General features: G+C 35.3%; 1 protein-coding gene across 2 annotated transcripts in view; it reads left to right on the forward strand.

The window, feature by feature from the left end:
• HNF4G (hepatocyte nuclear factor 4 gamma) overlaps positions 1-13,959 on the forward strand; it is a 129,944-nt gene that overhangs the window by 45,480 nt on the left and 70,505 nt on the right. For both annotated transcript variants that reach the window (XM_070477192.1, XM_020898420.2), the window contains exon 2: positions 3,109-3,162. The gene's annotated coding sequence lies outside the window, so the exon portion shown is untranslated. The remainder of the gene's footprint in view (positions 1-3,108; positions 3,163-13,959) is intronic.

Raw genomic sequence — 13,959 nt, forward strand, 5'->3', positions numbered from 1 at the left:
TCGGTGATGCCATCCAGCCATCTCATCCTCTGTCATCCCCTTCTCCTCCTGCCCCCAATCCCCAAAGCATCAGGGTCTTTTCCAATGAGTCAACTCTTTGCATGAGGTGGCCAAAGTATTGGAGTTTCAGCTTCAGCATCAGCCCTTCCAATGAACACCCAGGACTGATCTCCTTTAGGATGGACTGGTTGGATCTTAGTGGTGAAAATCAGATGGGAAAGGTCTTCAGACTGTCTCATGAATGTATGATCTGTGTTTCAAATTGTCCAGCCAATATTCTTCAGAGACCTTATCCTCAGTATGCACTGTTATTTCATCAGTTCTTCATTTATATTAATTATGTTGCTCTTTAATTTCCCATCACCAGATCTCTCTGTGATCTTCAAGTTTTTCTTTTTTGGCATCCCTGGTGAACAGATCCTGTTGGTTCCAACTCAGTGCACCTTTCAAATCCCCTCACTCCATTTTTACTCCATTCGAAGTTTTCATCTTTAACCAAGAGTTTTTCCTCACAGATGTTTGGTGCCCAAAGCACCTCACAGAAAAGAATCTGAGAGTGTCCCACATTTGGAGGCCTCAACTGCTAGGACCCTGGCTCTGCACTGACTGAAATCTGTAGGTTTCTAGGATAGCATCTGCATACATCCAGCTCTTTAGAATTTGAACTCCTACCTGGGGAACCTCCAGCTTCCACCTCCTCTCCTCTATCTGCCACTCAAACTATATGGAATACTGACTTCCAAACCTTCTAGATGATTCTCTCGTGTCCTTGAGCATCATCTACTGTCTCCTCCACTTAGTAAACCCCAATTCACCTTCCAGAACCAGTTTAGATGTCACTTCTGCACCCAGGCTTTGCCTGACTTAGGCACGGGTCTTCTGGGGTTTTCATAGCATTCTACCCAAATGTCCATTAGAGAATTTCTTTCTTGGATTCTTTACTTTAGATTATAAAAGTATTAAGAAAAAAGACTTTATAAAAATGAAGTGACATATATAATGTAAAGAAGAAAATAAAGTCTATAACAATCACTGTTCTCTGCTTAAGAAAATACATTAAACATTTTGGTACTATGTTTTTAAAGATTGGTTTATTTAACTATATGGCATAGGCCTTTTTTCAATTATATTCTATTTTTAAAATTAGTTTAGCTCTTTCTCTCTCACCCTGAATTGTTCATTCCTCGAAAGAGCATCTAGTCTCAGTTTCCACCGTATTTCCCATGAACAGTGCAATGTCTGGCAAGTAGGAAGTATTTAATTAATAGGTTTCTGAATGTCAAATGAAATGGGAATATATTTCTAAGTACAAATAATCCAATGAGATAAAAAAGTATAACTGAAGTCAGTGATAAGTTACAAAAGCAGTAATGTTTTACTAATGTCAGAGCATCATGTTATATGTTAAATATGATTTTTGGAACGCTGGCAACCCGACAAGCCAGTAGGTATGCTGTAATTCTGTGCTAATTGTATTTTCCTGTTTTGACCTTTGGAAATTGTTTGTTCTAAGGAATCTAGTCACACAAGGCTTTAAATATTGATCAAATAATACTGCAGCTTTAGTACTGGTAGAGGCGAAAAGGGGTTAAATCATTCTAGTCGTCTTTTTTTTTTTTTCCTTTTAAAGACATGTAGCGTCTTTGTCTGATCTCCTTATGGTCCTTGTCACAACTGTATGGCTTTTAATCACTCATACATTCAGTGAGTTACTGCACTGCTGGAACCTTAATAATGTTCTAGTTTGTTTGGATGATCTTCCTGATAAAGTCCTGACAGTATCTCAGTATAATGGGAAGACAATCAAAATAAAAAATGCTCTAAGAGTTCAGGTAGTAGAGAATGCTATTATTTTTCACATGGTGCAAGGATATTAAAATACTGACTTTCATGCTTTGATTGAGTTTGTGATGAAATCCAAGAAAAATTGAAAATTTGAATTATTCTACTGCCAGTATGGACTGTATATCATGAACAGAAAGCCGGCACAGGTAACCAATTCTTGTATAATAATCTTGAGAGTGTCAGATTGTCCCTCTTTTATATGAGTTTCTATTGTATTGTCTAAGTAATTAATTCATTACATAGCTCATATATTTGCAATTACCACATGGAGTTTTACCAACATATAAAATGTCATCTTTAATGCACATTGTATGAATAGTTAATAAAGATGACACATTGATACAGTGATTCAGATTTTTCAAGGTGCTTTCCATTAAATTATCTGATTCACTAGCCATCTTAAGTAAGCAGTGGAATTGTTGTAATTCTCCACCTGTCCCATCCTCTCTGCCTCCTTCCCTCTTATTGTTTCCCTATTTCTGTTTCTTTTAAAGGAGGCAATTTGGTGTATGGAAAGAGCACAGAATATGAATTCAGCTATTTCATTCTATCTTCGCCCCTGTTGAATTCAGTTATAGGCAGATCACTTTCATTTCTCTGAAGCATGATTTCCTAATTGGCAAAATAAGGATAATGCTGAAGTATATTCCTCAAAAGTTGTGAGGATCCAGTCAGGTGAAATCTAAAGAAAATTTTTAAAAAATTTAAAAAACAAATGTAATATCTGTGTTAGCTTCCTTTAAGGGAAACTTGAACTGATGGAAGAAGAATAGATTTTGTCCTCACTGTTTCTATATTAGGTACTTAATCAAGTTATCTGAACTTTCTGAACTTCATTTTCCTTGTGTGTAAAAGGGGCCTAATAAATCCCTACCTTGTGAAATTGTTGAATAGAAAAAAGTAAGGTAGCATTTATACCAATCCTAACATAGTTCCTGAAACATAGTAGTTTACTCTCTATTAAAACTATTTTCTCTTCTCTCCTCTCTTCCTCCTACTTCCTACCTTATTTTTCCTTGAACTATGGACAAGATGAGCACATGATTGCAAAATCTTGGGGTTTAGCAAACTGATTTTTCTTTTAAAGCATCAGGACTCTTTTAAAAACAAAATTGTAAGCTCTGCTTGAGGCAGGAGATGGGGACCCTCTATTCTGAGTAAAGACCCGTTATTGTCATGCTGTGGAATCTCTACTGAGTGCTGAAGATTTTGTGCAGTAAAATTTGAAAACTGCTTATGTGACTCCACCCTCTCATTTTACAGATGAGAAAACTGCATTTGAGAGAAGTTGAGTGACTGGCCTGAGCTTGCAGACTGGTAAGTGATGAGCTAAGGATTGCACTTAGTTGTTTTTTTGCCCTTACTGTATGGTTCCCCTTACCTTGTGACGGTCCAGAAGGCAACCTGCATAATTAAGATTCTTCTCTCGAAGGATATCACTGTCTACTTGTAGATATGGAATTTAGATATGAAAGATGAGGAAATATAAAGGCGCATGATACAGCTGTGAAATGGTTAGAATAGGTAAATACTTTGTTATCCTTTGAGGGTGGACATGGCAAACTCCCTGAGGTGGGGTGGGGGGACTGGTTTGCTCGTTGCCATTTTGTTCCCAGTGCATTTTATACAGAAATGCCCGACATCCAACTGGGATTACCTGTCTTCTTGAATGGAATGAATGAATGGCTTAATGAAGTACACAATTGAATCAAATCTAGAAAAAGGGCAAAGATTTAGATAATCTAGACCAGGGTGTTTAAACAGTGGGGTGCACTTCATTACTGGGTGATGAAATAAGTTTAATGGATTATGATTTACCTATTCAAAGTTATAGAGTGTCATTATGTCCTGAAAATTGTGTAGATTTATGTGATACTGATATAAAATACATGTGTATAATTTTGTGTATACTTGGTCACAACTTAAAATGTATGTCTCACTGTAGGTCATAGTTAAAGATGTTTGAAAGATACTGTCTTACACAAAGGGGATGGTAAAGTTTGAGGCAGATATGTGAATGCTTTATAGAATACGTGAATGCTTTAATGGTTTTGCTAAACAGAAGTACTGATTCATGTCAATGTATGGCAAAAACCACTACAATATTGTAAAGTAATTAGCCTCCAACTAATAAAAATAAATGGAAAAAAAAAAGAGAGAAAAAAATAAAAACTTCTGAAGTTTCAAAAAAAAAGAATAGTTAATCATGATAAAGCTTATTTAGGGGAAGAAATATACATCTGGTTCTTTCAGTTCAGTTCCGTTCAGTTGCTCAGTTGTGTCTGACTCTTTGCAACCCCATGGACTGCAGCACACCAGGCTTCCCTGTCCATTACCAATCACCAGAGCTTGCTCAAACTTATGTCCATCGAGTCAGTGATGTCATCCAACCATCTCATCCTCTGTCATCCTTCTCCTCCTGCCTTCAATCTTCCCCAGCATCAGGGTCTTTTCCATGGAGTCAGTTCTTTGCATCAGGTCGTCAAAGTATTGGAGTTTCAGCCTCAGTATCAGTCCTTCCAATGAATATTCAGGGTTGAAAGCTGATCTCCTTTAGAGTTGACTGGTTTGAGCTCCTTGTAGTCCAAGGGACTCTCAGGAATTTTCTCCAACATGATCAGTTCAAAAGCATTATTCCTGGATCTTTAGCTATTGAAAAATCATTAAGAATCTTCTGTCCTCCACTGTCTCAAAATTAAGAAGATTTAACCAAACTTCACATTAGAAAGATTAATCTGTCAGATAAGAATAAACTGAATTGGAATTGGAAAGACCAGATTGAGGACTGTGTAAAAAAGTCAGCACAGGCTAAGGAAATTGTGGCCTTGACTGATGACAACCGTAAAGAAAAAGTTTCTTGGCATGACTAGAGTGGAAAGAGGTTAAAAACGAGTGAGTGGGTGATGATTAAATGGAACCCAGATAGTAAACAATGTCTTAGAACTGCCATCTGAGGAAAAAAAACATATTAAGTACAGAAAGCTAGGATAATAGAGGTACAAAGTTTTTTGTTAAGGTAGGGAGGAGATGAAAATCTTTGTGGTCAACTAGAGTGAATCAACAGAGAAGGCTTCTAGATATGGATTAGAAATGAATCTAAAGAAGAACCAAAATTCTAGTGAAAAAGATTACTTGTGAAGGAAGATAATTCTTTTTTTCTGAAATCTAATGATTAAGACCAGAAGGGATGGGAGCAGTTAATGCTTGTGGATAAGAGAAACTTGAAGAAAGACAGTCTTTATGAATTGAAGGTTAGCTAGGGAAAACAGTTTAAATCATAATGTGGCATTAGCCTACTAATTTTGTGTTACTAAAAAGAGATATCATTAAGTATGTAAAGCTATTTAATTTTCTTTGTAAGAAGCATGTCCTGATTCCCCCTCAACTTGTCTTAAACTCTTCTGTTACTTGAGAGATTATAATGATATATACCAAGTTGTATGTTAGTTAGGAAGTTAGAAAGAAGACTATCGTATGAAAATCTTGGATTTCATGTCCTGAAAACCTACTTAAAAGAACTTGATAATGTTGAAACAAGTTCAGGTGCTAGAAATAGAATTATAAAGTGTCAAAGTGTGTTCACCTAAGAGGAATCTTTCTTTTTCATGTGGGTTTATCTGCCATTCAGAGGCAATTCAGAGGTCAAGAATTACACATTATTATTTAAATAGCATCCATTTAAAAATTAAATACATAAAATTAAACTAATAAAATCCATAAAAATTAAACCATTTATTTTTAAAAGAAAACTAAACAACAGCCCTTTGTTGTTTATGAAAGAAAAGCTATGATGTATTTATAGATGTCCCATGAACATGTGTGTATGTGAGTTTACACAATGAAGAGAAAGAGAGACCATGAGCATAAGCATGTTTGTGTGTGCATTTGTGTGTATATATAATGAAACTATCTCTAGGCATGGTCAGGTACAAAGGTCCATCATTTAAGTCTCAGAACTAAATAAACATGTGAGATTATGATTATTTTATTGAGCTTTCTTATTTTATGACCCACTAATGGCCCATGGATCAGTTATATTGATGAGCACTGGAAACCTACAGCTTCAATGAGGTTTTTTATTTATTCATTTATTGTTTTTATTGTAAAGTGCCAAGAAGGTAATACCCAGTTCCCAGTCTTATTTTTCATTTACAATAAACTGTAGAAATACAATTTTTATTGTAGAATAGAAACTAAAATATGTGTTAAGCATATGTAGCTGGCACTTTGTGTGAGACTTTCTAATTTACCTTTAGCTTCTAATGCAAATTTTTCAGCTTCTGAGTTTGAGTATATATCTTACTATCAACATCAATATTGGGCTTATGGATTTTTTACACTTGTTAGGCTGAACTCATTGGCAAAATTAACCTGGTTATGTGTTTCAGGATTTATGAAAAGATAACATATTGAAGCATAATTTTTTAAATTATGTCTTTGCTGTTTTATATATACTGTAATTTATTCATGTCATGGTTTATCAAGAATTCAGATAGTAGGAATTCCTTTCTGTGTGACCCTCTATGTAAGCGTGTAGGCAGCTTACTCCCCCAAAAAGAGGGCATGATTGGGGCTATACACCCCTGATTATTCTTCCCAAATTTGCCTACCAGTTAAGTCCCTTCACCTCTTCTCCTGGCCTGAGATAAGGAGACAAATTCAGTTTCACAGAAACATAATGGGTGAGGAGTAAGTGACCCCCACCAAATTATTAATACATAACACAAGTGGTGTGTTACAAGTAACATGACTGAGCAACTAACACTTTCACTTTTTTCACCAAAGTATTAATATTTCTAATATTCATGAGCAGATTTAGTTTGAAAACTAAACATAAAAGTTTTATTTAATGTAGTGCTTGATAAATGAAATTAAAGACTTTGTATTTAGCTATAAAGTTAATTAGCCCCCTACTGGCTTTATCAACACCTTGTCAGTTTTGCTGATAACACCTTTACTAGGGTTTGTAAGGTAAAACAGAACTGTTTGCCAGGTTGAACTTCAAGAATCTTATAGATTTTGTCTTTTTAGATTGTCCTGAAATTGAAAAGGAAGCCACCTGACTTGATATATGCATATGTTCCCTGAGGTCAAAGCCAGCCATTACATTTTGAAAGGATTTTTAGGTTAATTTTTTGAACCAGGGTCTTTCAGTGCTGAAACATTTGTTGAAATCACACTGTGACGAGAAGTACTATTACTATTGTATATTTCTTTATGTATGCCCACGTGAACTTTCAGTTGCTCAGTAATGGGCAATTCTTTGCTATTCCACGGACTGTAGCCTGTCAGGCTCCTCTGTTCATGGGATTTCCCAGGCAAGAATACCAGAGTGGGTTCCTCCTCCAAAGGATCTTCCTGACCCAGTGATCGAACCCACATCTCTTGCATCTCCTGCATTGAGACGCATTGGCAGGTGGGTTTTTTATTACTGTGCCACCAGGGGATGCCCTATTACATTATATATATTTAGAATCAAATCCTTCAAGTAAAGTCTCTTTGTATATGCAAAAATTGAAGACAGTTAATCCACTTGACTGAATTTGGAAACAGTGTACATGGGGCAGAAAGGCAATGGATATCCAAGAAAGAAAAAGAATTTTCTGAGTATATAAGTGTTCAAAATAGGATCAATATCCAAGTTAAATGAAACCAAACTGAGGGTTCATGATTCCGTTAGACCTTGCATTTTGATTTGTATCACCATTTGCACTGCTATAAAAATTATTAAAAGATGTTCTGATGGTTCATGAGTTTACATAAATATATATTGAAATTCAAATACAAAAGATGAAAATCTTTTAAGGAATTTATGGATATTAGAGCTCCACTGAGACTTCCCCAAGCACTCTAAGGTTTTAAAACTTGTTGTGGTATGGATTCCAAAATCCAGGTCTTACACAGTAGAGTTTCTAACATATATGTTTCTTTCAATGAAGACAATGAAACTCATAGCTAGGTAAGAGCTGGCTGGGAGTCTGGGAACGCAGGAGCTATGAATTCACTCTAAAAATTAAAGAATGTGGCTTATTAGACTCTAGGATTTCCAAATGTGGGGTGGTGACATGAGAATCCATTTTGGTACCAAATAAATTTAGGTTAGGATCTTAGTATTGTGAATAGTCTATGTCTTTCCTCAAGTTACTGTACCCTTTTGAGTCTGTTTTCTTATTTGTAAAACTGAGGACAATAACCCATCACTGTATAAAATCTGGTTAGGATTAAATGAGAAAAAGGCCTTGCAAAATGCATGGTGCAGAATTATCCCTCAGTGTCTGTTAAGCGCAATATTCTCCTTTCAAATGCAACTCTCTAAATTGTCTCTTTCCAAGCTACAACCTCTATTAGGAGATAAGTCCACCTCTTAGATTATATCTCGCAGCTTTTCTCATGAATGAAGGCAAATGATTGTTTTTACCTAAAGGAAGTAGAAATGATTGTCCTTGAACAATCAGCAGATTCATGCATCTAAAAAGCAGGTTACTTAGATGAAGCCAAGCCTTTTTTTTCTTGCATATTTCACTGATAATGCAGTTTTCAAATGCAAACTGTATAGAATCAGGTGCTCTGTCTTTAGAAGAGGATAATTTTTTAGTAGTCTCTTCTGTGGAGACTGTTCAGCAGTTTCTGATACTTTGTGTCTCTTTTATCCAGATATGCAATTCTGGATTGTGTAACCTAAAGATTATATTTCAAGAGGTGTCAGAAATTCAGCAGATTTTCCCCCTCTAAGAAAGCAAGGAGGGGAAAAACAACATTGTATGGTGGTTTAAGCATTTCTTTAAGATTTTTTTTTTAATCTACATTGTTTACAGTTTTATAATTCATGTAGACTGTCTGGATGTTCTTCTAAACATCCAGAAAGAAGAACCTTTGAAAGAAGAACATGTATGAATTTTTCATTGTTTATAGTTTCAGACTAATAGTAATAGCTCACACTGTTTTAAAGATGTCAGCCGCCACATTAAGCAGTTCACATGTGTTAACATATTTACTGCTCAGTTATATTTGGCTGTTGTTCCTTTCGTATACAGGCGGAGATAGAGGCAAAAAGAATTTGGGTATATTTCCCTGAGGTCATACAAGTGGTGGAACCAGAATTTGAACTTAAGGAGATTGTTTAGAGCTGTACATTTATTGATGGCACAAAAATAATAGAGATAAGGTCGGTCTAAAAAATAGTACCAGCCTATGTCATCAATGAGGTTCCATCACTTGTTTTTAATGACTTTAGGTATGTGTATGTTTTGTGTAAAGAAATCGTTGTATGTGTATGCGTACTTTTTTGTTCAATGAATATTTTGATTCAGAAGCTGGATAACAAAAGAAAATATGACAAATAGTCTATATTTGTTTAACTATCATGGATGCAGATGTAAAATAACATATTATAATAAACTGAAAAACATTAAAAATACTCTTTTCAATTCCTAATATTCTTTTTAGTTTTGTGTGTGTGTGCGTGTGTGTGTGTGTGTGTGCTTAGATAAGAGTTTTATTTTTGCAAAAATACTGTGGAATTTGAAAACAGTGTCATTTCTAGTGAATGCATGTTTAACTGCCTTGTCGTTCAGTCACTCATTCCTGTCTGACTCTTTGCAACCCCGTGGACTGCAGCGCAGCAGGCTTCTCTGTCCATCACCAACTCCCAGAGCTTGCTCAAACTCATGTCCATTAATTCGATGATGCCATCCAACCATCTCATCCTCTGTCTCCCCATTTTCCTCCCTGTCCTTAATCTTTCCCAGCATCAGGTCTTGTCTCATGAGTTGGCTCTTATCAGGTGGCCAGAGTGTTGAAGCTTCAGCTTCAGCTTCAGTCCTTCCAATGAATATTCAGGGTTGATTTCCTTTAGGATTGACTGGTTTGATCTCCTTGCTGTCCATTGATCTACATAATATATAAGGCAATTTTTACTTTATTAATCTAAATAATGAAAAGTGATTTTCCACAATTAATGACAATGCAATGCTTTCCTATGTTAATTGATAAGTGTCAAATATGTATAGTGAAATTAAATTTAAGTTTGGAGAAAATAATCTCCACTTCTTTGAGCACAGTGCCACATTTTGATTACTCAGCTTGTGCAACCATGATGGAGCCCCCTAGAATGAATGTTGAAAGTTTCAAACAGCAAAACGGGCCAAATCCTGCATTGTGACTGTACTTTGAAAGCAAGTATAGGTCTTCTTTCTGATTTTCAGTTTTATATTAAAAAATCATTTTCAGCAATCAAATCAAGAGTGGATTAAAAAGGTAGATTTAAAATAGAACAAAATTCAGGTGGATGTAAAAACTGTCGATCATTATTAATTTTTTCATATTGAAGCATGGTATTTGAATAATATTTTATCTTATTTTTCTTGAACCCTGCCAGAAAATATAGATGAGGTAATTCATCGAGTTATACATATCACTGCAAAGTAAGTAAAGGATTCTTGTTCTCAAAACCTAGTAATGAACTTGAGTGAGTTACTTCATTTCTCTGGATCTCCTTTCTCATGCGGGATGGAATTAGGCTGTTGATTTTCCATGTTCTGCCAAGTCCTGCAGATCAGGAGTGCTTTAGTCTCCTAAAGTGCTTTAGTCTCCTAAAAAGTTTGTATTTTACCTATGCTTGAAATTAGCTTGGAAAATACTTCCAGAAGGTAAAAATTTGAAAAGCCCCTGGACTAGATTACATCTGGAGTTCCTCTTACCTATAACATTTTTATGATTCATTTGTTTCAATTCCTCTTCTAGAATCAAACATACAGATCACCACCACCTTGCATTCCAGGCCTTTGCAGAGGGAATGCCCATCTGCCCCCTTTCCATAGTCACAATTCCACTTTCTTCAAGGTCCAACTCTATGGATGTCTCTGTGATAGCTAGGAAGACTCTCCTTCCTTGGAATTTCAATAACAGTATGTTAACATTGTTATTGAGGTATATACCTGTTCTTCATTATATCATGATTTTTAGGTATTTGAAGAGTTGCCATCTCTAATTCCGACAGGGGCTAGCTGGAGTAGGGGGGTGGGTAGAAGCTAATGACGCAATGAGAGAGCACCTGTGCCATTATGGGAGCATAGCCTTATGGCTTAGCAGGTAAAGAATCCGTCTGCAACGCTGGAGACACCGGACATGTGGGTTTGATCCCTGAGTCGGGAAGATCCCCTGGAGAGGGAAGTGGCAGCCCACTCCAGCATTCTTGCCTGAAAAATCCCATTGAGAGGAGCCTGCTGAGCTACAGTCCATAAAGTGACAAAAGAGTCGGATATGACTAAACACACACACACAACACACAGCCTTAATGGGATTACCTGGAGACTGTCCGCAGGGAAATTTAAGCTCAGTGTTATTTATGTTTTGATAAAAATTGTACATATGAATTTTTAATGAAAATTTTAATTTTTAGAAACATCCAAAAATAAAAACCAAAAAATGCCAGAACAACAAAAAATATGTGCTATCCACTTTCTATGCCTCCGAATCGCACACATACTCATGTTTTCACTGCCTAACATGAACCCAGTCTGTTTACTTGCACCTTTGTTCATGTAATTTTTGAATAAAATCACTGAATTTTTGAGTAAAATTTAGTGAATCTTGTTGGACATGTTCAGACAGCCTTTTTATATAGACTTGACTAACAATATGATATTGATTAAAAACTAGAACAAACTGGACTCTCAAAGAGCAGTGTGACAATATTTTCAAGATGATCAAATTATAAGTGGGTACCTTCAAAGGTAAAATCTTAACCTCAGAATTCCCTACTTGATGCTCTGCAGTATGATGTAAGTGCCTTTCAGAGCAAGAAGGAGATTAAGGGACATTTCACACTTGTACTGTAGTTATTGAAGAGCAGACAAATTAGCTGCTTGCCTAGAAGAAATCAAAAGTCTCGTCTGGAAATTTGGGAGGGGTTTAAAGTGACCTTCTTGTTTTAATCTTGAAAGAGATAATGATATGTATTAGAGTTGTTTTCCTTTTTTGCTGCTTTTTCTGAGCACCTTATATGCTTGCTAAATACATGGGAATGATGGTAAATTTATATTCTTTTATATATTGCTGTGCTAGTGATCATTCTTTCTGTTTCCCATCAAAAACATTTGAATTTTAAACTATACAGTTTGAAATGCTCATATTTTAATTTTCTCTGTAAGAGTGACAGTGTTTCTAATAGATTTAGATCATCATTTTATTATTGTTTCCTGTTTGAAGTTATTCCCAATTGATTTTTCATTTTCTAGTTATAATTTTAATCTGATTGTTTTTTCTGTTTTTGACTAAGTAGCAGAGTGTTCAGTAGTGACTGGGCATTCAGGAGGGATGACGGAACACTTCTGACTCAATGACGTGTGAACCAAACAGGCTGAGTTATAACCCAAAATTTGAAATGATATGTTATGATAAAATGATAACATTTCAGTTGTTTATCATGCTAACATTTTACTAAAATAAGTATGAAATTGATTATGTTTCTAACATAGTATGTTAATTGATTAAAATATTTATTCCTGTATTTCAATTAGAACAGATACAAATTTCCCTAATTCTGTCTTAGTCAAGACAAGTTCATTTTCTCTTTCCGACACAAATGTAATTCTTGAAGTGGTTTTGATGGCTCAGAGTTCAGCACCTTTCCTTTGAACAGTCTTGTTAACAAAGTAAGCAGAGGTGTTCTCTTGTTAAAACTATCCACCTCTTTCGCCCACGGAAGTTCTGGCTGGTACGAGGCCGCTCCCTGCTCAGACACTTTCAGTTCAACCATTACCTTCCTCAGCTTTTGTTACACTGCCCCCTGCATCTCACCAAGTGGCCTCACAGTCTAAATTGTTCAGGTTACTCCTCTTTTATTCTCTCTAAAAAGCAAGTAGTCTGCAGCTTTTCACTAAAGTTCAATATCATTGATATAAAACTGGGTTTATCAATGATAGATCTACTTTCTTTAAAACTAAGGAAAGTGATTGTATTTAAATAGAAAGTAGGTAATATTTTTAAAACTAAATATAGAGCAGATATTTCCGTTAAAATTTTATCTTAATGACGTCTATTGCAGGATTAAATAGTCGAAGATCTTAATAAGTATTATTAGTCATAGTTGCTTAGAATGATTGTTTCTGTGTTAATATACTTGGCCAATAATAATTAACAACACTGATGAACAGAATAACTAACCTCTTAGCACACTTTTCTATACAGATGACACTTTCATATGAAATACCTCAATGGTTTATCATAACCCTATTATTAATATTATTGTTATACAGATATTATTAAAGACTCAAGACTGAAGTTAGCAAAGAGTCAAGTTAAGGAAACCAAGTGAATGGATGCTTTTCAAAATATAAATGTTTACTCTTTTAAAGAAATTAAATTTTGGCAAAACTGACAATATTTCCCCTTTGACCTGATATGTCATTGTTAGGAAATAATCTGAAGTAAATATGAGCTTTTAGCTTAGCATTTCTTTAAAAAATACAAGGAACTTAAATCAAATGATTAATAGGAAAATAGTTAAGTTTATCTTCATGATGAGTATAAACAACTATTACAAATCATGTTTTCTAATAACTCAGAGAGTGTTCACAGGTTAATAATGTGAATAAAAGCAAGATATACAAAAAGCATAATATGTATGACTGTAATTATAGAAACATATCTCTGAATCCCAAACCTGAATACTCCACTGCACAAAGCTTCTATCCATCTCAGGGCCCTCTCTGAATTCTCCTGATTCATCTCTTTGCTTGACTACTGTTCCTTCAGGTTCTGGATTAAATGTTATTTTCTTAGGAAAGCATTTGCTGATCCTCAGGGTCACTTCAGACCAGATGTATACCCCAGTTATATCTTCTCCTAACACTTTAATGCTTATTATGGTGACAATCACTTTGTAGAATCTTTTGAATGTCTTCCTTAATAAACTAGAAGCTTCATTTGAGCAGGAACTGCATTAGCCTTGTTTCTCATTGCCTAGTACAGCGACTGGGACATAGTATGAACTCAGCAGACATTTGTTGAAGAAATGAGTGAATGAATGAATGAATGCAAGGTACAGTGCCAAGGAATGGTTACCTAATCCCTTTAAGATTCCTCATAAGAGTTACAAAGTGATGGCCATCT

The sequence above is a fragment of the Odocoileus virginianus genome, chromosome 15 (assembly GCF_023699985.2).
Source record: "Odocoileus virginianus isolate 20LAN1187 ecotype Illinois chromosome 15, Ovbor_1.2, whole genome shotgun sequence".
Taxonomy (NCBI): domain Eukaryota; kingdom Metazoa; phylum Chordata; class Mammalia; order Artiodactyla; family Cervidae; genus Odocoileus; species Odocoileus virginianus.